Below are 7,512 nucleotides of genomic sequence, written 5' to 3' on the forward strand. Positions count from 1 at the left end.
AGAGGGAGCTCTTCTTAATATTTTGACACCAAAATCATGTCGATACACCTTACCGACTGCGAGTAAAGCCACCCACGCTTTAACTTGACAGACTGTATTCGAATTAGCTGTGTGACTTCATGAGTTTCAGGTGTCATCCAGCTTCGAAACTTCACGTAGAAATTTTTGGTTATAAAGAAATACGTAGAAATGAAATAAGTTTAAATCTAAGTTTGAAGCAATTGTAAAAGTTTAGAAACTGCTTCCGCTATTAATTGCACTTATTTTAATTTCAAATAAGCCCTTATATTCCGTTTCATCTTAAGGTAAACTGTTTAATTAATTATAAATATTAAACCCATCTCAACATTAGTTCGATACATTAGCGCGGCATAGTCATAGTTCCGACATTCTTAATTCAGCTATATAATATCTATATTTTTATAGTTTATATATTTAATTCATTAATAATGATAATAGCAATAAATCCTGATGCGAATCTTTGCTTTGAACGCCCCAATGGGAAAGTGACTACTGGTGCAGTACTGCGCCAGCACTGGCAGCGTCGGCGCAATACTGACCGCCAGTACTGGCGCAGTGCTGCCAGGACCTTGGGATGATTGCTTTGTTCGGTACTGGCTTTCAGTACTGCACCAGTGCTGGTGGGAAGTACTGGCGCAGTACTAGAGATGAAGATTAGACAGAGTTAAGCCGACGCTCGTTTAAATTTATATCAAGAAAAGGCCTCCATAAGATGTGTGAACTATAATATCGCTTGAAGGATTGATTAGCTTTATTTTGCGTATAAATTTCTATACACTTATTACGAATCCAACAAAAATGACGGTGGCTTATCGTTAAGTAAAACTCAACTCAGATACGATTGAACCTTTTAAATTGTATCTCGCAAACCAAGAAAGATTTTTACGTTTTTTCGGCTTAAATTAAAGATATTATTTTAAGCTTTATGTCATATAATTTTCAGATTTTTGCAACAATTTTTCTAGGTCATGCTGAAAGTGCGAGTCGAAAAAATTAAAAAATTTTGTTTCGTTTCGTTGTGTAGATATGAATATTAATTTTGCACTTGAGTAGTCAGGTGAAAAGGCGATTTGACTCCCCATCAGCAGAATTATATTTGCCACCCCTCATAGTTGACGAAGGGGAAATTTTGTATTTATGGATGGCGGCGTTCATTTCAACATAGTATGGGCATATTTAGATTTTCTTCATGCCTAGAGGCATTATAAAATTCCACTGCTATCTACCACCAACCCTCGGTGATTTAGAATTCGTATTAAATATGTATTTATTCGTGTTGCTAATATGTACGTATATCTGTGAAAAATAATAACCTCTTTATTGCATACATCATTATAATGAACATTATTAATTTTTAATTGAAAATTCGTATTTTTTTGTACAAGTGTAATGTTTTTTTGATGAAAGACGCAACTGTCTGACTAAGAAATAACATGTCAAATAACATTTTCAAATTCAAAATTCAACTGTTTTGTAGAAATTTCATATTGGCGTCTCGAAAATTCAATAATTCGTTAGAAAACTAAACTATTTCGTCGTAAGTTGAACTACTTTGTTAAAAATTTAGTTTTTTTATTTGAAGATTTATGATTTGAGTTGAAATTTTATGTCTTTAAATGAAAATTTAACTACTTTGTTGAAAATTCGTTGTTTTTGTCGAAAACTAATTTTTTAAGTGAAAACGTAACTATTCCATTTTTGGTTGAAAGTGCATCTCCTTGTTTAAAAATTGTACTTCTCTGATAAAAGTAAGTTTTTTTTGCTTATTAAAAATTAATGCTTTAACTGAAAATTATCTACTTTGTTGGAAATTCAACTGTTTTGTAGAAAAATTGTCTTATTGGCTTAAAAATTTAACTATTTTGTAAAAAATTAGTTTTCTTTTCTTTGTGGAAAATTAAATAATTTGGTTTAAAATTAAACTTTTTACAGTTGAACAAGAATCGAACTTTTGAGAACAGCACAAAGAACTGAACTCTAGAGAACGACAACAAAAGGATACGTTTTTTATTATATATTGCAATTGAAGCTTCCTTGATTTTATTTTCATCATTTTTAAACGGATTGGCAGTTAAACAAATAGTATATAAAATATAGAATATAAAAAAGATGGATGAATAACAAAGAAAACAGAGCGAGGTGGTTTGGTTGCCTCTGTTCTTTTTTGCTTGCTCTTTTTTCAATTGCCATATTACCGTCTCTAATGAACCAATTACAATGTTATTTAGAAATATAATATTTATCTCATTTTAATACCTTTTGTGCAATTATGTTACCCAAGTCAATTTTCTTGAGTATATGTTTATAAAAAACTGTTTTTAACATGCTTCTCTTGAAGCTTTCTTCTGCAATTTTGTTACACAATTTTACTTTTTAAAGTTTATTTTTTGCTTTAAATATACTTTCAAATAAAAAAATAAACTGTTTTGTAGAAACCCCGTCTTTCTAGATAGAATTTTTTGTATTATTATATTATTATGTATGTATTCTGTATTATATTATATATTTTGGTAGAAAATTAAATGCAGTGAACCCTAGAAATAGGGCCCCCTGATGTAGTTCTTCCGAGAATTCATTCTGCACCTCAAGTAGGAATAAAAAGGAGCTGCGCGGGGTGAGCGTCCGTCGCTCAGGCGTGAACAAAAGCGCTTTCTAGGAAACGGCCCTCTATCTGGGTAATTCCCCACCACCTCCAGCCCCCAAAACCGGCCCAGTCTCAGAGTTTCACTGTGTTTGTTGAAAATTCATATTCAACTATTTTCATATTGAACTATTTTGTCAAAAATTCGTGTTTTTTTATTCAATTGAACTGTTTTTGATTTAAGAAGAAAATGGTTTCTTTGTTAAAATATCAAATACAGTTATCAACTAAATTATCAACTGAGAATTCATCTTTTGTGGTTCACAAATCAACTACATTTTTGTAAGTTGAACTTCTTTGTTAATTCATTAGAAATATTAATGACTAAAATCACACAAGAAATTTAGTCGAGAAACATTACTTAATATGGGGAGGGGGGGAGGGGTCAAAACTTACGGCCCTTTGTATCTAAAGTATATTTTTATATAGTTAGGTTCTAACGAAGCTTAATGTTGTTAAAAGTATCAAAATAAATCTTTCATTTACATTTACATTTAGGTGTATAGTTGGTTCTAAAACGAAGATTACTTGAAAGAACACATAACAGATGAATATACGCAGAGCACACATATCATAGAATTTCCTATCGCATTTCTGTGCTAATGGCACTACTTTTACTTAGAATCCATTATGCGCTACAAATGCTCCTACTTCTTCAAAAAATAAAATAAAAATGACAGTAATTCTTGCGTAAACTGAATATCTATTACTCTTTGTATTTGCTTACATTTACTTTTAATTGCTTACGAACGACATCAAATTCTATGAAAAGCACATACACTTGTACTTTCTGAACCTTGGGAAAATAAGTGTCGAATGCTCTACTCCAGAAAACCAATTTCATTGAGTATTGAGTCAATAAAAAGGAATCCTTGGCCGAGAAATTGATTGATTCAATGTGGGATTTATATACTTACCGGATTATTGCCACCAAACCACTTCGCTACTTACTATAACTTAATTTTTGGTTTTATATTAAAATCTGCTTTGCATACCTTTAATGATTTTTACATAATTAATTGTAGAAGTAGAAGTGGTCATTATTTATCTATTGTATCAGCTATTGTACTTCCGCAGTTGTTAATCACGGAAAATTATTTATTCAAATTTATTCCTTGATCACTGCTGTTATGTATGGAAAATACCAGAAATTCTTGCGTCTCGTTTTTATCCTTCAAAACTCAATTTTCGCCTCTATGTATGTAACGGTTTCAGTCCTAATATTGTTTGCTATCGTATGAAACATTTACGCATATTATGTAAAAGGGAAGTGAACATACTCAGTGGCACACTTATTATTAGAGTCCTTGAATGACACATAAATCCGCTGATTTCTATTTTTAATGTCTTATTATGATATCTAGTATTTTATTATTATGTCCTGATGAGATCAAGACTTTTTTTGTACACAGTTACGAAAGTACAATTTTCGTTGAATTGGTTTCGTTTTATCAGAGGTCTCAGGGTCGTTTAAATCAGGATTCTTCGGACCATAACTGAATTAAATAGAGTTTTATCCTTGTATAATTATTTAATCCTAGTTTTTTATGTTTGACATTTTACGCGTTATTTATACTCGTCTTCGCCTATGGTTATCCTCAATAAAATTATGAAATATTCTTCTAAATAGTCTATGGTGTTCTGAAATTTTATCAACTTTTCTGGAATGTTCCAAGTATTATGAAATTTTGAGCACTGTTCTAGAATTATTCAGTTATTTTATAATTTTTTGAAATATGATACACTAGTTTTCCGAAAAAAATAAATTCTGTATTCTTTTCAATTTGGTCAAAATTACCCATACCCTCGTTCTTTTGAAATTAACATGGGGTTTTAAATGGGAAAAGCTCGTTTTTCGATAAAATGGAAAATAGAAGTGCGTTTTACTACATTTTTGTTAATAAAAATGTATTTGCCTGTATAGGAATGTTTAAGGAATAATTTCCACGCAATGAATTTTAATTTTGACACCTTCAATTCCTTTGTTTTATGAAAAATTCATGCTAAAGACGGTATTTTTTAAATTTTTTCTACATTGATTATTTTTATTCGGTAAATGACAAGTTTTTAAGTATTTTTCAACTAATTTTGAATTGCAAGGAACATAAACTAGGAGATCCAAAAAAACTGAACTTTTCAAACAACTATTACTCTTAACATTCGTTAATTGTGTCATTAACTGCAGAAAGTAATACATTTTCACGATTTACAGAGGAAAAGTGTTTTAAACAATTGGAATTTTTTAAAATAATTACTAATTATGTTAAAGTAGTAATATTACTTTTGAAATTCAAAACATTTATCATTTATCTCGCATAATATAATAACTTTTTACTTGTCATTTGTTAAATAAAGATAATTCATTGACAAAAATATGTATTACTTGGAAATTCCTCAAGAGGTCAATAAACTTTAATTTACAAAAAGTTAATAAAATGAACTTTTTTCCATATATTTTTTCGAGAACGATGCTGCTTCCATTGAAAACCCCATGTTAATTGCAAAGGCCCCGGGCCACGGGTTAATGTTAAACAATTAGAAAAAAGTACGGAGTTTATTTTCCGGGAAAAGAACGTTTTAGCAGCGTATATAAGCCGTTTTGAATTAGCGGTATACTTATCGCTGACCCAGAGATTTAGAGAGTGTGGTTTTTTTCGAATATTCCAGAATTGTATCGAACATTATTTGTTCCTAGAATTCTCTACAAATTTGGGAATATTCTAGAATAATTTGGATTCTGGAATCGTCTAAATTGTTCTAAAATAGAATGTCGAGTCTTGTGAAAAACTCTGGAATATTCTGGAATTTTCTAGGTTTACTTTGAATGATATAAGTTAACATTTGACAAATATACTATATTTTTGCAGAATGTGTTTGTAAGATTTAAATAATTATATACGCAATAAGTTTGAAATAAAAACGTTAAACATTAAAAAACATTATATGTGAAATCGCTGAATTTACAAAATTTGTATTTAAAGCCGCACACTTTCTTCAAATTCAATTAAGAAATATCCTATTTTAAACTTTTTTTAAAATTATTGTACGAATCGGTTTAGTTTTAAGCAGTAAAAATTTTGCATGCGAATTATTCGCATTGATATTAATTTTGTAATGCTTGTAAATTGCTTTCAAGATTATCAAACTTTTGCAATTCGAATTTCTTTTCTTTTCAATAGTTGAAATTCGAATTAATGGATTTAATTTAATGACAGAAAAATCATCAGAAAAAATGACAAACCTGTTATTCTTCTCATACCACTTTTTTCCTGTTATTTTTCTGTGGCCGCAAAAAAGTAGAGAAAAAAAACAACAAGTCTGTCATTTCTTTTTGATACTTTAATGTTAAAATTAGTCAATTTAATTTAGAATACGGTTCAAGTTGTAAATGCGAAACAGTCATTTTGGTATTCCTACACACTTTTTATTTTGAAACTATAAAATGAATTGAAAGTTGCTAACGAAAGTATTTAATTCTACAGGCTAGAATCTATATAGGATTATTTAAGATTAATTTTATTTCAATTAATGTTGAGTCCTCAATTTAGCTAAGATGGTTTTAAAATCTGCCTTACTTATATTATTTCTACATCATCAACCTATCCTAATTTAATATTACATATCCCAAACGTTATTTCGAAAGCTAAAAGCTCTTTATGATGCCCTACTTTTGGGTTCCCTTAACATTCAGTAATGTATCTCCTGATGTTATTTGTTAGCTATACTAAGTGAATTCCAGGTCGTTATTGAAATTTCTCTTCGTTTCAACAAAAATGTATAGATCTAAATCAACTCCTAACATTTTAATTATAGAAATCTATTTGACATTCATTGATGTTGCATAATTTGCCCTAAATGTAAGCGCTTCTTTTGAACAAATTAGTGCTTGTTCTGAAAATACTTAAAAAATTTTAAGTAAGTAGTTGCTAGTATAAGTATCTAATGCAGCTGATGAAATAATTGTAAAGGCAATTATTGAACTAGTAATATGGATAATTGATTTGTCGATAAATTAACTCAAGTAAAAGGCACGTGTATGTTCGTAAAAGTAGAAAATACATTAGCCAGAAAGGCGAGGGTTATAAGAATAAATGACAATTCCAGCGCATCCAACTTTTATGATCTGATGATTGAAGACTATACTTGAGTAGACTAGTTACTAGGGACATAGTTTTCTTTGCGAGGGCACTCTTCTGACTCATTTTCTTTATTTCTCTCTCTCTCTCTCTCTTTATCCTTATCTTTCACAGTTTCTCTCTTCTGTGCATGAACCAGACACTGGTTCTACACTTTCTTCAGTCTCTGTGTATTTATTTCCTTCAGCCACTTCGCAGTTAGCTTTGACGTCTATTTTGAGAGCGAAGCGGTTTAGTAGGGCACTGGGAAACGGAAGACAAGTTAGTAGAGGGTGCGCCTTTGTCTATAACCCATTCAGGTTTGTTGACGTGGAAATGAGGTTGGCTCAAAAGTAACATGCAACACATGCAACCCTTCTTTTTCTTCGAGTAAACTGTTTTATTGGTATTTTTTGCAACTAAATTTGTTTGCTGCTCCAGCAGCATTGTGCACACCGATCTCCACGAAGGAAAATCTTTCAAGAAAATGGATCTAAAATCTGGCGTCCTCGGATGTTTCTCTATTGTTTTTAGGTTGAAAAATCACAAAACGCGAGACTAGCTGCTTCTTTTCTTAAACTAAGCTAATTTTTATAAAGAAAGTTTTATAACATATGTGAAAACAAACTTTTATCAAATCTTCGTATGTAATTAAAATTTGTAGATCCTTTTTAGCAAAAAGATTTTGTCTGGCAACACTTTTTCATAGCTTACATGGTTTGTACGGAAAATGGA

The sequence above is a fragment of the Belonocnema kinseyi genome, chromosome 4, assembly GCF_010883055.1.
Source record: "Belonocnema kinseyi isolate 2016_QV_RU_SX_M_011 chromosome 4, B_treatae_v1, whole genome shotgun sequence".
Classification (NCBI taxonomy): domain Eukaryota; kingdom Metazoa; phylum Arthropoda; class Insecta; order Hymenoptera; family Cynipidae; genus Belonocnema; species Belonocnema kinseyi.